Source organism: Schistocerca piceifrons, chromosome 10, assembly GCF_021461385.2.
Source record: "Schistocerca piceifrons isolate TAMUIC-IGC-003096 chromosome 10, iqSchPice1.1, whole genome shotgun sequence".
NCBI lineage: Eukaryota > Metazoa > Arthropoda > Insecta > Orthoptera > Acrididae > Schistocerca > Schistocerca piceifrons.
In genome coordinates this window covers 91,961,752-91,980,368 of record NC_060147.1, presented here as the reverse complement: position 1 = coordinate 91,980,368, position 18,617 = coordinate 91,961,752, and the positions used below count along the sequence as shown (strand labels likewise).

Here is an 18,617-nt window from a genome sequence, read left to right as displayed (position 1 = left end):
GGCGGCGGCGGCGGCGGCGGCGGCGGCGGCGGCGGCGACCACAACTACAATAACAACTCATCAACCATTAATAATGTAATCCGTTATTTTCGTGTTTCTTTTTATTATAGACATTATCTTACATATAAAACGTTTTAAAGAGAGCTGCTATCATTTACATCAACGGAAAATTCTGTCGAAATCTTTTCGCATTTCTTTACGTTCGCTGAACGACGATACTTTCCTGCAGAGCACGCTTCATGTATGAACAACTACATATTGCTGCTGATCCTCTCTGAGAAACAGTTTGTGTGTACTGAGGACTTCAGAGGTCCTGCTACACTTCTTTGCGGCACTGTCGCCCATGGCGGTGAGTCTTAGGCGGTGACCGAAAAAAATTTACTTCTTACGTATTATTTGACGTCCAAAAATGGTTGACGGACAGTGGCTCACGAGGTGGGCAATAATTGCAAGTGCGTGTTGTTTCGTCAGTTGTTTTCGGCACGCCACCAGCATTCGCACGCAGCACTGTATGTGACGTCAGAACTCGCAAGGCTTTTCTCAGGAACCGCGCGGAATAATTAACTTCTTGTTTCACGCTATGAAGCGAGTGTTGCAGTAGAAGACCACACGGGTAGCTTTCAGTTAATGTACACTATTGCAGTGCCTGCGTTATTCTCAATCACCGTCCGAAGTTCCTTTGGCCATGCACGAATACCAAAGAAGCTTTGCATCGCAGTTCGGAATAACACAGGCACGGCAATATCGAATTTATACCCGGGCAAACGACTTTCATGTAACATGTCCCGCCTGTACGAGAATATACATAATGGATGTAGGTGTACAGTTCATAGACACGTGGCTGACGACATACGCACATTTGGATCCGGCCGTCAGTCGTGCAAGGATAGCCAATCGCTTAGGCGATCGCTTGCGATAAGTGGGAAACCAGGGTTTTAGTCTCGGTCCGGCACAAATTTTCATTGTTATCATTCCATTCTACTGCTGATACTTGTCTATATTGGCAATTGCGAATACATTTAATGTATTCAGTTTGTATGTCTCCTTTAAACTACGAATGTGACGAGACGATCTGCCCCCACATTTCTTCCTTATATACAGGGTGGTCCATTCATAGTGACCGGGCCAAATATCTCACGAAATAAGCATCAAACGAAAAAACTACAAAGAACGAAACCAGATGACGCTATTGTTGGCCTGCTAGATGGCGCTGCCATAGGTCAAACTGATGTCAACTGCATTTTTTTTAAGAATGGGAACTCCCATTTTTATTACATATGCGTGTAGTAAGTAAAGAAATATGAATGTTTTAGTTGGACCACTTTTTTCGCTTTGTGATAGATGGCGCTGTAACAGTCACAAACGTGTAAGTACGTGGTATCACGTAACATTCCGCCAGTGCGGACGGTATTTGCTTCGTGATACATTACCCGTATTGAAATGGACCGTTTAACAGTTGCGGAAAAGGTCGATATCGTGTTGATGTATGGCTATTGTGATCAAAATGACCAACAGGCTTGTGCTACGTATGCTGCTCGGTATCCTGGACGACATCATCCAAGTGTCCGGACCGTTCGCCTGATAGTTACGTTATTTAAGGAAACAGGAAGTATTCAGCCACATGTAAATCGTCAACCACGAACTGCAACAAATGATGATGCCCAAGTAGGTGTTTTAGCTGCTGTCGCGGTTAATCCGCACATCAGTAGCAGACAAATCGCGAAAGAATCGAGTATCTCAAAAACGTCGGTGTTGAGAATGCTACAACAACATCGATTGCACCCGTACCATGTTTCTATGCACCAGGAATTGCATGGCGACGACTTTGAACGTCGTGTACAGTTCTGCCACTGGGCACAAGAGAAATTACGGGACGACGACAAAAAATTGTGTGCACGTGTTCTATTTAGCGACGAAGCGTCATTCACCAACAGCGATAACGTAAACTGGCATAATATGCACTACTGGGCAACGGAAAATCCACTGTGGCGGCGACTAGTGGAACATCAGCGACCTTGCCGGGTTAATGTATGGTGCGGCATTATGGGAGGAAGGATAATTGATCCCCATTTTATCGATTGCAATCTAGATGATGCAATGTATGCTGATTTCCTACGTAATGTTCTACCGATGTTACTACAAGATGTTTCACTGCATGACAGAGTGGTGACGTACTTCCAACATGATGGACGACCGGCACATAGCTCGCGTGCGGTTGATGCGGTATTGAATAGCATATTTCATGACAGGTGGATTGGTCGTCGAAGCATCATACCGTGGCCCGCACGTGCCCCGGATCTGACGTCCCCGGATTTCTTTCTGTCGGGAAAGTTGAAGGATATTTGCTATCGAGATCCACCGACAACGCCTGACAACATGCGTCAGCGCATTGTCAATGGATGTGCGAACATTACGGGAGGCGAACTGCTCGCTGTTGAGAGGAAGGTCGTTACACGTATTGCCAAATGCATTGAGGTTGACGGACATCATTTTGAGCATTTATTGCATTAATGTGGTATTTAGAGGTAATCAGGCTGTAACAGCGTGCGTTCTCCGAAATGATAAGTTCACAAAGGAACAACCGAAATAAAATGTTCAAACGTACCTACGTTCTGTATTTTCATTTAAAAAATCCTACCTGTTACCAACTGTTCATCTAAAATTGTGAGTCGTATGTTTGTGAGTATTAGAGCGCCATGTATCACAAAGCGAAAAAAGTGGTCCAACTAAACCATTCATATTTCTTTACGTACTAAACGAATATTTAATAAAAAAGGGGGGGTTCCTATTTTGATATCCGTTTGACCTATGGCAGCGCCATCTAGCGGGCCAGCCATAGCGCCATCCTGTTTCCCCCTTCAAGCTAGACGAGTCTGGTTCTTTGTAGTTTTGTCGTTTGACGCTTATTTCTTGAGATATTTGGCCCGGTCGCCATCAATGGACTACCATGACAAACACTCATGCTTAACAGCAGGAAAGGAAAGCATGTCGAAATGTAGTGTCTTCAACAGTCGAAGCTGAGAGAGTTCAAGGAGATTATAGCTAATTTAGAAAATTGTATTTGTGTAATATGCGAGAGGCGTCCATTAAGTAATAAGACACTCCTTTTTTTGAAAGCAGGATGGTTTCATTCAGGATTCCAGTATATAAATTATTCCAGATTCTTCTGGCTACAAGACGGTGTTTTTGAGCATGAACTGTGTTCAGTACGACGCCCTTACGACACCCTACAGGGAGGGCCTGTATGCTCACATGGTTCCGCTCTACTGGTCGATGTTGCATCCAGCGTGTTGCTGCATCAATAACCTCCCCATCATGCACGTACTGCTTCCCGCGGAGTGTATCCTTCATTGGGCGAACAGATGGAAGTCGGAGGGTTCCGGTATGTACGGTGGATGAGGAACAAGAGTCCAACGAAGTTCCGTGAGCTCCTTTGGGGTGCAAAGATTTGTGTGAGGTCTTGTGTTGTCACAGAGAAAGAGACGGTCGTTCGCATTTTTGTGGCGACGATGACGCTACAGTCGTTTCTTCAGTTTCCTGAGGCTAGCACAACAGACTTCATAGTTGATCGTTGCACTATCAGGGAGGATATCAAACAGAATGATCCCCATCAGCGTCTTGCAAGATCACTGCCCATGACTTAACAGGATGGGGGTGTTCAAAATGGTTCAAATGGCTCTAAGCCCTATGGGACTTAACATCTGAGGTCATCAGTCCTCTAGGAGAACTACTTGAGCCTAATTAACATAAAAACATCACACACATGCATGCCCCAGGCATGATTCAAACCTGCGACCGCAGCAGCAGTGCGGTCCCGGGATGTCGCTTTGAACATTTTCTTCGGAGGACTGGTGATGTGGTGCCACTCCGTAGACTGCCCTTTTTTCCGGTTCGAAGTGATGTGCACGTGTTTCATCGCCTGTGGCGATGTTTTACAAAAAATTATCGCTATCAGGCTCGCATCGCGCAAGCAGTTCCGCACAGATGGTCCTTCGTTGTTCTTTATGTCTTCTATCAGGCGGCGAGGGTTACCAGCGGGCGCACACACGTTTGAGCATCCCAGGTGGTGGACATGTGACGCATCACTACCAACAGAGAGGTCCAGTTGATCAGCGAAGTGTTTGACGGTGATCCGTCCCTCACCTCGAATGGGACTGTCTGCACGTTCCAATATTGCATGAGTCACAACTGTGTCCTGCTGGCCGGCACGCGAGATATCGGACCACAATATGCTGAACTGACAGCAGCACGCCACAAACGCTCACACGAAGGTGAATCCTCCTCCCCCCCCCCCCCCCCGGACGAGGAAGCCATGTGTGAAAGGGCTATGCCCGATGCCTAGTCTGGTAAGCAAAACCTCCTTCCGGCAGCGAGGCTGACACGAAGTCCGCCAAGCTTTTGTGTACGGTTTGAGCGAGCGCAGTTTGTTGTCCGACACCTGCAACCATCCACTCTCCCACTGACGCATGATGCGTCTGTCAGAAAACGAGATAATGGCGTGCAACGGGATGGGGCATTGATGGACAGCACCATCCCAACATACTTCCTTGTGAGCTTTATCAGCCATGTCGTTAGCCTGTATCCCAACGTGGCCAGGTACCCAGCAATAGATCCCTCCTTGCCACGGTGCTGGAGCTGCTGTAAGGAGTCATGGATGAGCTGAATCAGCGGGTCTACCAGATTCATTTGGTGAAACGCTTGCAGTGGACCAAGAGTCGGAACAGACAAGAAAATTCGTACGGTCGTGTGTGTGAACCATCTCCTGTGCCATCACAATGCCATATAACTCCGCATCATAATTTGTAAATTGTTCTGGAAGACTCACTTTAAAAACCCTATCAGGGAAAGGCACAGAACAACCGAGAGCATTCCCCTGCTATGATACATCTGTATAAATAACGATAAAACTATGGTACATACTTAAAATAGACGAAAACAAAGTTGTAGAAACCATATCTGGAGTACAATTTTTCGGATACTGCGTCAAGCTTAAAATCACTTCTGGCCTCCGAAGACACCCAGGCTGTGTATTTTCACGCTCCAGAGATCCAGATCCTTGAGACAGGCCGTAGCACGTATGCCAAATGGCTGGGTCGCTTGTGGCCGATTCCTAAACAGTCGTTCGAAGTCGGGTTGGATCCCTGACCTAAATGCCAGTGATTGGGGTGACGCTGAGATTTTCTGCGCCTGTTGAGCCAAAAGGATACATCACCGAATCCAGCCTCTGCACACAGTCTCTGAACTGGGCTGGTCCGAAAGCCTCCAGTGGATATCCGAATGCTCGCATGGTGGACAGCATCTAACATCCGGAGGTAGGAAGGAAGGGCCGATCCATAGACCACGCTGTCATAGGCTAAGCGTGGTCGAACAAATGGCCTATAAAAGTGTAGGAGGCGCGACCTGTCAGCTCCCCATGTTTTTCCGCCAAGGCGTTTCAAGTTTGTTCGTACGTCTTTCAGATGTGGGAGCCATGCTAATTTCGAGTCAAATAATAAACCCAAAAAGCGCACTGTGTATTGAAAAAATATAATACGGTCCCCCATCGTAGAATATTCTTCAAACTAATCGCGAACAATTGTGGCTCGTTGACCATCCATAGCTGTTTAGGAACGTGAAGTCCATGAATGGCTGAAAATGGTCTCCAAGTAGTCGAACATAACAAGGACCCACCCTGCCGCTGTGGCCGAGCGGTTTTAGACGCTTCAGTCCGGAATCACGCTGCTGCTACGGTAGGAGATTCGAATCCTGCCTCGGGCATAGATGTGTGTGATGTCCTTAGGTTGGTTAGGTTTAAGTAGTTCTAAGTCTAAGGGACTGATGACCTCAGATCTTAAGTCCCATAGTGCTCAGAGCCATTTTTGAACAAGTACCCAGTCCATTTCATGAAAAAAAGCCCACGCCGTTATGGAGCCACCACAAGATTGCCCTCCGACTGACTATACTGCGATCGACAGCAGCATCTCCATACACCTTTTTCAACCTCTTGTGGATGTTTCCCACTGTCTCGTTTTCACAGCACACGAATTCTATGACAGCACGTTGCTTCTGACGAACGTCAAGTGTACCAGCCATCTTGAAGACACGCTGTGACGGCGCCACTCACGCGAACAAGTTGAACTAAGGAGAATGAGATTTTCACTCTGCGGCGGAGTGTGCGCTGACATGAAACTTCCTGGCAGATTAAAGCTGTGTGCCGAGCCGAGACTCGAACTCGGGACCTTTGCTTTTCGCGGGCAAGTGCTCTACCAACTGAGCTACCCAAGCACGACTCACGCCCCGTCCTCACAGCTTTACTTCTGCCAGTACCTCGTCTCCAACTTCCCAAACTTCACAGAAGCTCTCCTGCAAATCCTAGCAGAACTATCACTCCTGGAAGAAAGGATAATGCGGAGACATGGCTTAGCCACAAGCCTGGGGGATATTTCCAGAATGAGATTTTCACTCTGCAGCGGAGTGTGCGCTGATTTGAAACTTCCTGGCAGATTAAAACTGTGTGCCGGACCGAGACTCGAACTGGGGACCTTTGCCTTACGCGGGCAAGTCCTCTACCAATTGAGCTACCCAAGCACGACTCACGAGCCGTCCCGAGTTCGAGTCTCGGTCCGGCACACAGTTTTAATCAGCCAGGAAATTTCAGGTTGAACTAAGTTTGAGAACAAGTGGGAAGGATGTGTCTACACACTGTACGACTTTCACACATGCAGAATGAAAACTGTATTTTTACAAAAATAATGTGCATTTCTTTTGGAGTGACCCTCGTATATGCTGTTAACGAGGAAAGAACTGAATCGAGCGACAGTGGAAGTATGTGATGAATGACTATCCAGGAAAATCCTGAACTGTAAGCGAAAACGAAGGCGGGGCATGGGTGGGTCAACAATACGACGGATCACGAAGTTTCCTGGGGTGGACGCGAGCCGATGGCGGAATGTTGATCTTTCCGTGAGCTGGTTTCCGAGCATCCGGCAGGGACACGGAAGGAGGTGTAATTTACACCGCCTACAAAGAAAGAGAGGGAGTTGAAAGGCCGGCAAGACAATTAGGCAGGCTGGCGTAATTAAACAGGCGCAGCTCTCTTGTTTAGTCCTGCGTGGGCGTCGTCGTCAAAGAACACCTGCGGACTTGTGTCAGCGGGCGCCGGGCCTGAGAGTAATGAAGAACTGGAAGACTTCATTTTGAAGGTAAACTAAATTAAAATGGTAATTAAGAGGCCTGTCTCTATAGAACATTTCGGACTTCGTCACACCAATCCAGTTACCTTGGAGCAACTTCAGTGGCGAAATGTGCTGCTCTTGCCACAGCTCCGTTTACAATGCTAGTGACGACACAACGAAATTTTACTTGCTGGATGGGTACAGTATATCGACACACTTCATAGATGTGTCACACACAATAGAGAGGATATAAAATATAGACTGGCAATGGTAAGAAAAGCATTTCTGAAGAAGATAGATATATATCTAAAGTCCCATGAAAAAACCGAGTATATAGAATACAAACATAATTCAGAAAAGCTTATGAAAACAAAGTATGGAAAAATTAAAAGAGTTTATAGATTCAAATACCTGGGGGAGTGGCTCCAAGCCAATGGACTGAATAACACAACAAATAAAGAAAGAATAAAAAAGTTCGAATTTGCATATAAATTAACACAAAACTACTACAATAAGACATCAATGTCCATACAAGCGAAGATTAGACATTATAATTCAGTCATTAAGACACAAGCAAACGTATGGATAAGAGTGCCTAACATTGAGTGAGAAAGGCGAATTAAGAGAACTAGAAAAAAGAGGAAAACAAGGAAAATAGGTGCATTAAAAGGAGAAATGAAGACTTATACAAAAATACAGAACAGATCACAGATACAATGAGGAAGAGACGGCTAAAATTTAATGGACCATTAAAACGAATGGAAGAAACACGGATTACAAAGAAAATTTTTAATTACGTTAGTTGGCTGAAAAAAACTGTAGTATGGATAGAAGCAGTAAAGAAAGACGCCAACAAAATAGGTGTTACAGAAGAAATAATACGCGACAGGAATCACTTAAGGCTATTGATAGAAAGCGCAAACTATGAAGAAGATGAGACAAAACCTCGGCCCAAGAGAGTGTGGACAGATGAGCAGGGACGAGCAGTTGGCGAGAAAATGAAGAAGTACTGAGAAGAACGGAAGAAAAAGAAACACCGTAAGTCTTAAGTTGTATGCGGTCCCTAGCTGGCCAAATTCATAAATTAAAAAAAAGACTGAGTATGGTGTACTGAACGACATTACATCAGTATTTACGTCATTTGCAGACTAGTAATTATAGTTGTCAAGGAGATGTATGTTTAGGTTGGTTACGATCTCCAAGTTCGTGCGGCAAGAGCATGCCGTTAACGCTTATTTACCTCTGGGCAGCAGATCAGCTGTTTAAGTGCGGATAAATGGACGCAAAACAATTAGTCTATACTGAGAGACGTAGTCCACTTCGTGGTGCAGTTACGACCGTGTAGCAAATATCTGGTAGTTAACTCAAAAAGGGCTGTGAGCACTATGGGACTTAACATCTGAGGTGATCAGTCCCCTGGACTTAGAACTACTTAGACTTAACTAATCTAAGGACATCACATACACCCATGCCCGAGGCAGGATTGGAACCTGCGACCGTAGCGGTAGTTAACTATGTGACGTGTTTGGAGGAAGACTGTTCGACGCGGAGAAAAAAAAAAAGAAAAGAAAAGAAAAGAAAAGAAAGGAAAAGAAAAGAAAAAAGAAAAGAAAAGAAAAGAAAAGAAAAGAAAAAAGAAAGGAAAAGAAAAGAAAAAAAGAAAAGAAAAGAAAAAGAGCCAACACATTGGTGTGTGTACATTAGAAAGTTACCACATGCAATTTTTTTGCACTTATAGCTATTACACCATGTACACACAGAAATAAAACAACGAATGTAGAGTTAAGGGTTACGAAGTCTTTTCTGAAGGTGCTTGTTCGAAGTGTAGCCTTATATGGAACCGAAACGTGGATACTTCAGACAGGAAGAGAACTGAATCTTTTGAAATGAGGTGCAACAGAAGAATGCGAAGATTAGATGGGTAGATCACGTAATGTATGAGGAGGCATTGAATAGAATTGGGAAGAAAAAAAGTTGTCGCACAGCTTGATAAAAAAAAAAAAAGGGATGAATTGATACAAATTCGGCGACATCAAAGTATCACCAGTTCAGTACAGGATGGAAGTCTGGGGGAGAGAAGAAGGGGAGGGCGTATCAGAAGTCTTCTGGAAAACTAGAAATATGGAATTAATTTGAGGTCCTCTGGGGGTATCGCTCATTATTACGGGACAGTAACGAGGTGCCGCTCATGATGATATTTTCAGAATTCGTGCTGTCAGTAGACCGTTTCATTCGAGGTAACTCTTCCCTAACGCTGTCCTTAAAAGTTTTTTGAATTGGCCCACAAGTGGGTTGAAATTCGGTAACTGTTCGTTGAATGCCCTTGTAATTGTAAAAACTTGTTTCACAGTCGAGATATTTCAAATTGGATGCTTGTTCTAAAATGTAGATTTATAAATTTAATTATTGATCTACCTGTATCCGTTATTCTAAAACTATAACTTCCGTTTTATTTAAAGATTTTAAAACGAAAATAATGGCTTGTGGAGAAAAATTTCTAAACAGTTAAAAAATTGTGCTAAATAACATATTAGAATAAGTATCGAAGTATTGTGGGGGACAACGGCATGGGTGCTTTGGGTAACTGTGACAGTGCGTTCGCTTGCTTGTGTCGGACTGCTTTTTTTTCCTGTCAGCCTCCCTTGGTAAATTCTTGCTCGTTTTCCCTATCCCGACGGTATTTAGTTGCGAGGCCCCAGGGTGTGTTTCAAAATGGTTCAAATGGTTCTGAGCACTATGCAACTTAACTTCTGAGGTCATCAGCCGCCTAGAACTTAGAACTAATTAAACCTAACTAACCTAAGGACATCACACACATCCATGCCCGAGGCAGGATTCGAACCTGCGACCGTAGCGGTCGCTCGGCTCCAGACTGTAGCGCCTAGAAGCGCACGGCCACTCCAGCCGGCCCAAGGTGTGTTTCATCTTCTGTAATAAGTCTGATGTAAGATGGGGCCGTCGATAAAATCCCGGCAGAACACGTTGGTGAACCGCGGTGCAGCTGAGTGTTCTGGAAGAGTGAGCTTCGAAATCAAATCATGTCCTTTCAGTGGGAATTTGGTTCGGAGTGCTGGTGTCTCTCCGTCGTAAAACAAATTTCGCTCAGTCGCTGCACGATATTGAGCTGGGAAGATGTAATGGAAATCCATCTGCGGCCAAACCCAGTGAACTAAAAGGCCGCTGGAGGGAGCTGTGGACATTGCCCAGTAATGCTGGGGCAAAGAACGAATGTTTACTATACTCCGTTCATCATAAGAATAAACCTCATGTAAACATTACTCTTTGTATTGTTCCGCGTTTACTAGAACCTCGTTGGATTTCGCTCCACGTCGAGCAGAAGTCAATCTGTCTGGAGTACAGTCAAGAACGATAATGAGCCCGGGTTCCCGGGTTCGATTCCCGGCGGGGTCAGGGATTTTCTCTGCCTCGTGATGACTGGGTGTTGTGTGCTGTCCTTAGGTTAGTTAGGTTTAAGTAGTTCTAAGTTCTAGGGGACTGATGACCTCAGAAGTTGAGTCCCATAGTGCTCAGAGCCATTTGAACCATTTGAACGATAATGAGGATACGTTTTATGCTGTGCGTTACGCTTACATCGACTCTGCGGTAATGCGGGTCAACAGCTTTGCCGGCGCATTTAACTAGGAAAGCACTGTTCCGACTAACCTGCAGTGATGTCAACATGTAACGCCGGAAATGCGTATCATCCTATTTCCATCTATTGTACTATAAATTATTTCCTTATTTTGTTACCTGAAGATATTACATTTCTGTGTCTTTATAATTGTAATTGTTTTACAATTTGTGTACACACACACACACACACACACACACACACACACACACACACACACACACACTTTACAGGTGAACCATTTCTTCCCAAAATTCTACCAATCAACCGAAGACGACTATCCGCCTTCCCCACAACTCCCATTACATGCTTGTCCCACTTCATATCGCTCTGCAATGTTACAACCAAATATGTAATCGACGTGACTGTTGGGTTGGGTTGTTTGGGGGAAGAGACCAAACAGCGAGGTCATCGGTCTCATCGGATTAGGGAAGGATGGGGAAGGAAGTCGGCCGTGCCCTTTCAAAGGAACCATCACGGCATTTGCCTGGAGCGATTTAGGGAAATCACGGAAAACCTAAATCAGGATGGCCGGACGCGGGATTGAACCGTCGTCCTCCCGAATGCGAGTCCAGTGTGCTAACCACTGCGCCACCTCGCTCGGTGACGTGACTGTGTCAAGCGCTAAATTACTGATGGAGTATTCAAACATTACAGGATTCTTTTTCCTTTTCATCTGTATTAATTTACATTTATCTATATTTAGAGTTAGCTGCCATTCTTTACACCAATCACAAATCCTGTCCAAGTCATCTTGTATCCTCCTACAGTCACTCAACGACGACACCTTCTCGTACTCCACAGCATCATCAGGAAACAGCCGCACATTGCTATCCACCCTATCCAAAAGATCATTTATGTAGATAGAAAACAACAGCGGACCAACCACACTTCCCTGGGGCACTCCAGATGAACACTCACCATCGAGGAAAACGTACTGGGTTCTATTACTTAAGAAGTCTTCCAGCCACTCACAGACTTGGGAACCAATCCCATATGCTCGTACCTTAGTTAGGAGTCTGCAGTGGGACACCGAGTCAAACGCTTTCCGGAAGTCAAGGAATATGGCATCCGTCTGATACCCTTCATCCACGGTTCGCAAGATATCATATGAAAAAAGGGCGCGTTGCGTTTCGCAGGAGCGATGTTTTCTAAAGCCGTGCTGATGCATGGACAGCAACTTCTCTGTCTCAAGGAAATTCATTATATTCGAACTGAGAATATATTCGAGATTCCTGCAACAAACCGATGTTAAGGATACTGGTGTGTAATTTTGAGTATCTGTCCTTCTACCCTTCTTATATACAAGCGTCACCTGCGCTTTTTTCCAGTCGCACCTGTCTACCACTCTTGAGGTAAAAGCTCCTGTATCCCACGGCGCACAGACGCTCCACGCAGTACTGCGGCGCTGTTTGGGTTGCCTGCATTTTTTTTTTTTTGTCATCAGTCGACTGACTGGTTTGATGCGGACCGCCACGAATTCCTTTCCTGTGCTAACCTCTTCGTCTCAGAGTAGCACTTGCAACCTACGTCCTCAATTATTTGCTTGACGTATTCCAATCTCTGTCTTCCTCTACAGTTTTTGCCCTCTACAGCTCCCTCTAGTACCATGGAAGTCATTCCCTCATGTCTTAGCAGAAGTCCTATCATCCTGTCCCTTCTCCTTATCAGTGTTTTGCATATATTCCTTTCCTCTCCGATTCTGCGTAGAACCTCCTCATTTCTTACCTTATCAGTCCACCTAATTTTCAACATTCGTCTATAGCACCACATCTCAAATGCTTCGACTTTCTTCTCTTCCGGTTTTCCCACAGTCCATGTTTCACTACCATACAATGCTGTACTTCAGACGTACATCCTCAGAAACTTCTTCCTCAAATTAAGGCCAGTATTTGATATTAGTAGACTTCTCTTGGCCAGAAATGCCTTTTTTGCCATAGCGAGTCTGCTTTTGATGTCCTCCTTGCTCCGTCCGTCATTGGTTATTTTACTGCCAAGGTAGCAGAATTCCTTAACTTCATTGACTTCGTGACCATCAATCCTGATGTTAAGTTTCTCGCTGTTCTCATTTCTACTACTCCTCATTACCTTGTCTTTCTCCGATTTACTCTCAAACCATACTGTGTACTCATCAGACTGTTCATTCCGTTCAGCAGATCATTTAATTCTTCTTCACTTTCACTCAGGATAGCAATGTCATCAGCGAATCGTATCATTGATGTCCTTTCACCTTGTATTTTAATTCCACTCCTGAACCTTTCTTTTATTTCCCTCATTGCTTCCTCGATGCACAGATTGAAGAGTAGGAGCGAAAGGCTACAGCCTTGTCTTACACCCTTCTTAATACGAGCACTTCGTTCTTGATCGTCCACTCTTATTATTCCCTCTTGGTTGTTGTACATATTGTATATGACCCGTCTCTCCCTATAGCTTACCCCTACTTTTTTCAGAATCTCGAACAGCTTGCACCATTTTATATTGTCGAACGCTTTTTCCATGTCGACAAATCCTATGAAAGTGTCTTGATTTTTCTTTAGCTTTGCTTCCATTATTAGCCGTAACGTCAGAATTGCCTCTCGTGTCCCTTAGCAGGCGCAAAGTGGCGAGGCGACGTACGGCTGATACTGCAGTTCCGATGTAGTCTACAGCGGATGACACTTTTGGCGATCCACTGTGTATCGCCTGTCACGTGGACGTAAACAGAGCATGTCTGGTATCGTTCCGCCTTCCACATATTATTGTGGGAAAAGTGGCGCAAAACAGCAATGTCGTTCGGTAAGATAAACCCACCATTTGGCTGTACGATACACTGCATTATACGATCTAGATTTCAGCCTTACGCCATGTTACGAATGTCAAAAAAATCGTCCGACTTGCGTGGAATACAGAATGTTCGTTACTGTTGGGGCACAGTCGAACGAAGTGTAAACCTGTGGTCTGATCATCACTGTTATTTCACAGCCTTATCCTGTTAACAAATTTGCCGACCGGCGACACCACAGTGGTGAGCATAATATCGCGCAGTGGCCCGTGACAGCACTTTGGTATCTTTTTCATTCTGTTGGTGTTTTGTTTAGTTAACAGTAGGTTGCACACGTCCACAACCTTTTTGTTTTTATATGTACTTTTGTACTTTCATCATGGCAGACGAAAGAGACGATACGATTATTTACGATGAAAACGACAACTGCTACCTCGACTCCATAATGGATTACGAGGTGCATTCAAGTTCTAAGGCCTCCGATTTTTTTTCTTATTAACTACTCACCCGAAACTGGCCTTACTTCTCGACGTAATCGCCCTGCAGACGTACACATTTTTCACAACGCTGACGCCATGATTTCATGGCAGCGGCGAAGGCTTCTTTAGGAGTCTGTTTTGACCACTGGAAAATCGCTGACGCAATAGCAGCACGGCTGGTGAATGTGCGGCCACGGAGAGTGTCTTTCATTGTTGGAAAAAGCCAAAAGTCACTAGGAACCAGGTCAGGTGAGTAGGGGGCATGAGGAATCACTTCTAAGTTGTTATCACGAAGAAACTGTTGCGTAACGTTAGTTCGATGTGCGGGTGCGTTGTCTTGGTGAAACAGCACACACGCAGCCCTTCCCGGACGTTTTTGTTGCAGTGCAGGAAGGAATTTGCTCTTCAAAACATTTTAGTAGGATGCACCTGTTACCGTAGTGCCCTTTGGAACGCAATGGGTAAGGATTACGCCCTCGCTGTCCCAGAACATGGACACCATCATTTTTTCAGCACTGACGGTTACCCGAAATTTTTTTGGTGGCGGTGAATGTGTGCTTCCATTGAACTGACTGGCGCTTTGTTTCTGGATTGAAAAATGGCATCCACGTCTCATCCATTGTCACAACCGACGAAAAGAAAGTTCCATTCATGCTGTCGTTGAGCGTCAACATTGCTTGGACACATGCCACACGGGAAGCCGTGTGGTCGTCCGTCAGCATTCGTGGCACCCAGCTGGATGACACTTTTCGCATTTTCAGGTTCTCATGCAGGATTGTGTGCACAGAACCCACAGAAATGCCAACTCTGGAGGCGATCTGTTCAACAGTCATTCGGCGATCCCCCAAAACAATTCTCTCCACTTTCTCGATCGTGTCGTCAGACCGGCTTGTGAGAGCCCGAGGTTGTTTCGGTTTGCTGTCACACGATGTTCTGCCTTCATTAAACTGTCGCACCCACGAACGCACTTTCGACACATCCATAACTCCATCACCACATGTCTCCTTCAACTGTCGATGAATTTTAATTGGTTTCACACCACGCAAATTCAGAAAACGAATGATTGCACGCTGTTCAAGTAAGGAAAACGTCGCCATTTTAAGTATTTAAAACAGTTCTCATTCTCGCCGCTGGCGGTAAAATTCCATCTGCCATACGGTGCTGCCATCTCTGGGACGTATTGACAATGAACGCGGCCTCATTTTAAAACAATGCGCATGTTTCTATCTCTTTCCAGTCCAGAGGAAAAAAATCGGAGGCCTTAGAACTTTAATGCACCTCGTATATTAAAACTATGATTTACTGAGGACCAATAATAAATTTTAAGAATCTCCGGGTCCGCACACATTCCGAAAGATACAAAAAGCGTCGTGGATCTCGTAGCATTATATACACTCCTGGAAATGGAAAAAAGAACACATTGACACCGGTGTGTCAGACCCACCACACTAGCTCCGGACACTGCGAGAGGGCTGTACAAGCAATGATCACACGCACGGCACAGCGGACACACCAGAAACTGCGGTGTTGGCCGTCGAATGGCGCTAGCTGCGCAGCATTTGTGCACCGCCGCCGTCAGTGTCAGCCAGTTTGCCGTGGCATACGGAGCTCCATCGCAGTCTTTAACACTGATAGCATGCCGCGACAGCGTGGAAGTGAACCGTATGTGCAGTTGACGGACTTTGAGCGAGGGCATATAGTGGGCATGCGGGAGGCCGGGTGGACGTACCGCCGAATTGCTCAACACGTGGGGCGTAAGGTCTCCACAGTACATCGATGTTGTCGCCAGTGGTCGGCGGAAGGTGCACATGCCCGTCGACCTGGAACCGGACCGCAGCGACGCACGGATGCACGCCAAGACCGTAGGATCCTACGCAGTGCCGTAGGGGACCGCACCGCCACTTCCCAGCAAATTAGGGACACTGTTGCTCCTGGGGTATCGGCGAGGACCATTCGCAACCGTCTCCATGAAGCTGGGCTACGGTCCCGCACGCCATTAGGCCGTCTTCCGCTCACGCCCCAACATCGTGCAGCCCGCCTCCAGTGGTGTCGCGACAGGCGTGAATGGAGGGACGAATGGAGACGTGTCGTCTTCAGCGATGAGAGTCGCTTCTGCCTTGGTGCCAATGATGGTCGTATGCGTGTTTGGCGCCGTGCAGGTGAGCGCCACAATCAGGACTGCATACGACCGAGGCACACAGGGCCAACACCCGGCATCATGGTGTGGGGAGCGATCTCCTACACTGGCTGTACACCACTGGTGATCGTCGAGGGGACACTGAATAGTGCACGGTACATCCAAACCGTCATCGAACCCATCGTTCTACCATTCCTAGACCGGCAAGGGAACTTGCTGTTCCAACAGGACAATGCACGTCCGCATGTATCCCGTGCCACCCAACGTGCTCTAGAAGGTGTAAGTCAACTACCCTGGCCAGCAAGATCTCCGGATCTGTCCCCCATTGAGCATGTTTGGGACTGGCTGAAGCGTCGTCTCACGCAGTTTGCACGTCCAGCACGAACGCTGGTCCAACTGAGGCGCCAGGTGGAAATGGCATGGCAAGCCGTTCCACAGGACTACATCCAGCATCTCTACGATCGTCTCCATGGGAGAATAGCAGCCTGCATTGCTGCGAAAGGTGGATATACACTGTACTAGTGCCGACATTGTGCATGCTCTGTTGCCTGAGTCTATGTGCCTGTGGTTCTGTCAGTGTGATCATGTGATGTATCTGACCCCAGGAATGTGTCAATAAAGTTTCCCCTTCCTGGGACAATGAATTCACGGTGTTCTTATTTCAATTTCCAGGAGTGTATTTGGAACGATCTATTTCAATACCAGGTTATCAAAAAGTCAGTATAAGTTTGAATAAATCACGGAATAATATAGATAGAGAGGTACAAATAGGCACATGCTTGGAATGACATGGGGTTTTATTAGAACCAAAATGAGAATTGTAGTGTCACGGAATAGTAAAGAGTTGTAAACGTGGAATATTGTCAAAGTTTTGTTGCCTATGCCGAGAGCCAGAGGCAGTAAGTTAGCCAAGAGGTAAGAGGATTGCACATGTATCAGAATGAGTCGTCATGCAGGGGCAGTGGCCTGGTTACACACAACAGGCGAGAGAGAATTGCTTAGCACGCGGGTTTGTGTTAGACGGAGACTTTCGTAGAGTGCAAGACAGAGGTATAGCGTCAGCTGTACTGCATTTCACAACTTTGCGTAAGTCTGCCGTAACAACACGTAACTCTGTCGCAAGGACACCTAAGGGGCGAGTACAACAGATGAATCAGCAGTGTAAGTGGAACGAATGCATTCATTACAAACGAGCATGACGTCAGGACGTCGCTCGTGCTTCCTTTAAATACGCCAGCTATGACAGCAACAAGGCACTCGCAGTTAGACTTGCAGTTAGATGTGCACTGGGACGCTGCGTAGCGCTCAGCTCGGTGATCGACACGTTAATCTTTATTAAGGAGATGTTGCAGACGTGAGGGGACAGTACCAGCTCTGGTCCTCTCTGCTGCCGCTGTCAATCATCAACCCAGGATTAGCAGACATCGCGGCAGACTCGCTCGCCGCCAATGCTGACCACATCAGTGAGCCGGCGTCGAGATCGTGCGGGGCCTAGGCCCTGTGCATCCGCCATCACAACCGGGTGAGCCGACGACACTGGGGGACTGCAGCCCGTTCCGCCCGTCCACCCGTCCACCACGGACGAGCCACCAGGAGGAGCAGTGAAGAAGACGCCTCTCGTGCCGACAGCGCCAGGATTCCAACCCGCAGCCTCCTACACGCAGCGGCCTGCCGTCCGCCGCCAAGGCGGCCGGCCAGCCGGGCTCTGCCAGCCATGCGTGGCTGAAGTAAGGGCATTCCACCACTACGTCACAGCACACGGCGCTGCGCTAGCAAGACTGGTGCGGCCCGGAGCTGGTGTCATCGCTCCGAGTCAGCGAGGACTCGGGGAACGTCATTGATATCACCAAGCTCAGCCAGCCTGTGTCACGTGGGCCACATTGCACTCGGCAGGAATAAAAGTGTCATGAATTAATAATGTTTCCTTGCCGTTTCTGACACGTCCACAGTCATTTCCTAGTATCCTGACAACTGGAGAGGTCACCGCTCAGCTTCCAGTCCACAGTAGGCGACCGGGACCACCAGGGCGCCTACAGAATTAATGGACTTTTAAAGCTGAATGGTACGAGGTGCATTCAAGTTCGGAGGCCTTAGAACTTGAATGCACCTCGTACCATTCCGCTTTAAAAGTCTCCGAACTGGAAAGAGATAGAAACATGCGCATTGTTTTAAAATGAGGCTGCGTTCATTGTCAATACGTCCCAGAGATGGCAGCACCGTACAGCAGATGGAATTTTACCGCCAGCGCCGAGAATGAGAACTGTTTTAAATACTTAAAATAGCGACGTTTTCCTTACTTGAACAGCGTGCAATCATTCGTTTTCTGAATTTGCGTGGTGTGAAACCAATTGAAATTCATCGACAGTTGAAGGAGACATGTGGTGATGGAGTTATGGATGTGTCGAAAGTGCGTTCGTGGGTGCGACTGTGTAATGAAGGCAGAACATCATGTGAC

At 46.5% G+C, this 18,617-nt stretch overlaps 1 protein-coding gene and 1 non-coding gene across 3 annotated transcripts in view; both read right to left on the bottom strand.

Moving 5' to 3' along the window:
- The window catches only part of LOC124718993, a 661,726-nt gene that overhangs the window by 220,694 nt on the left and 422,415 nt on the right, over positions 1–18,617 (bottom strand). The gene's annotated exons all lie outside the window — the stretch shown is intronic.
- On the bottom strand, positions 6,191–6,265 carry Trnar-gcg. Its single transcript has one exon. It is a non-coding gene; the product is annotated as a tRNA-Arg (tRNA).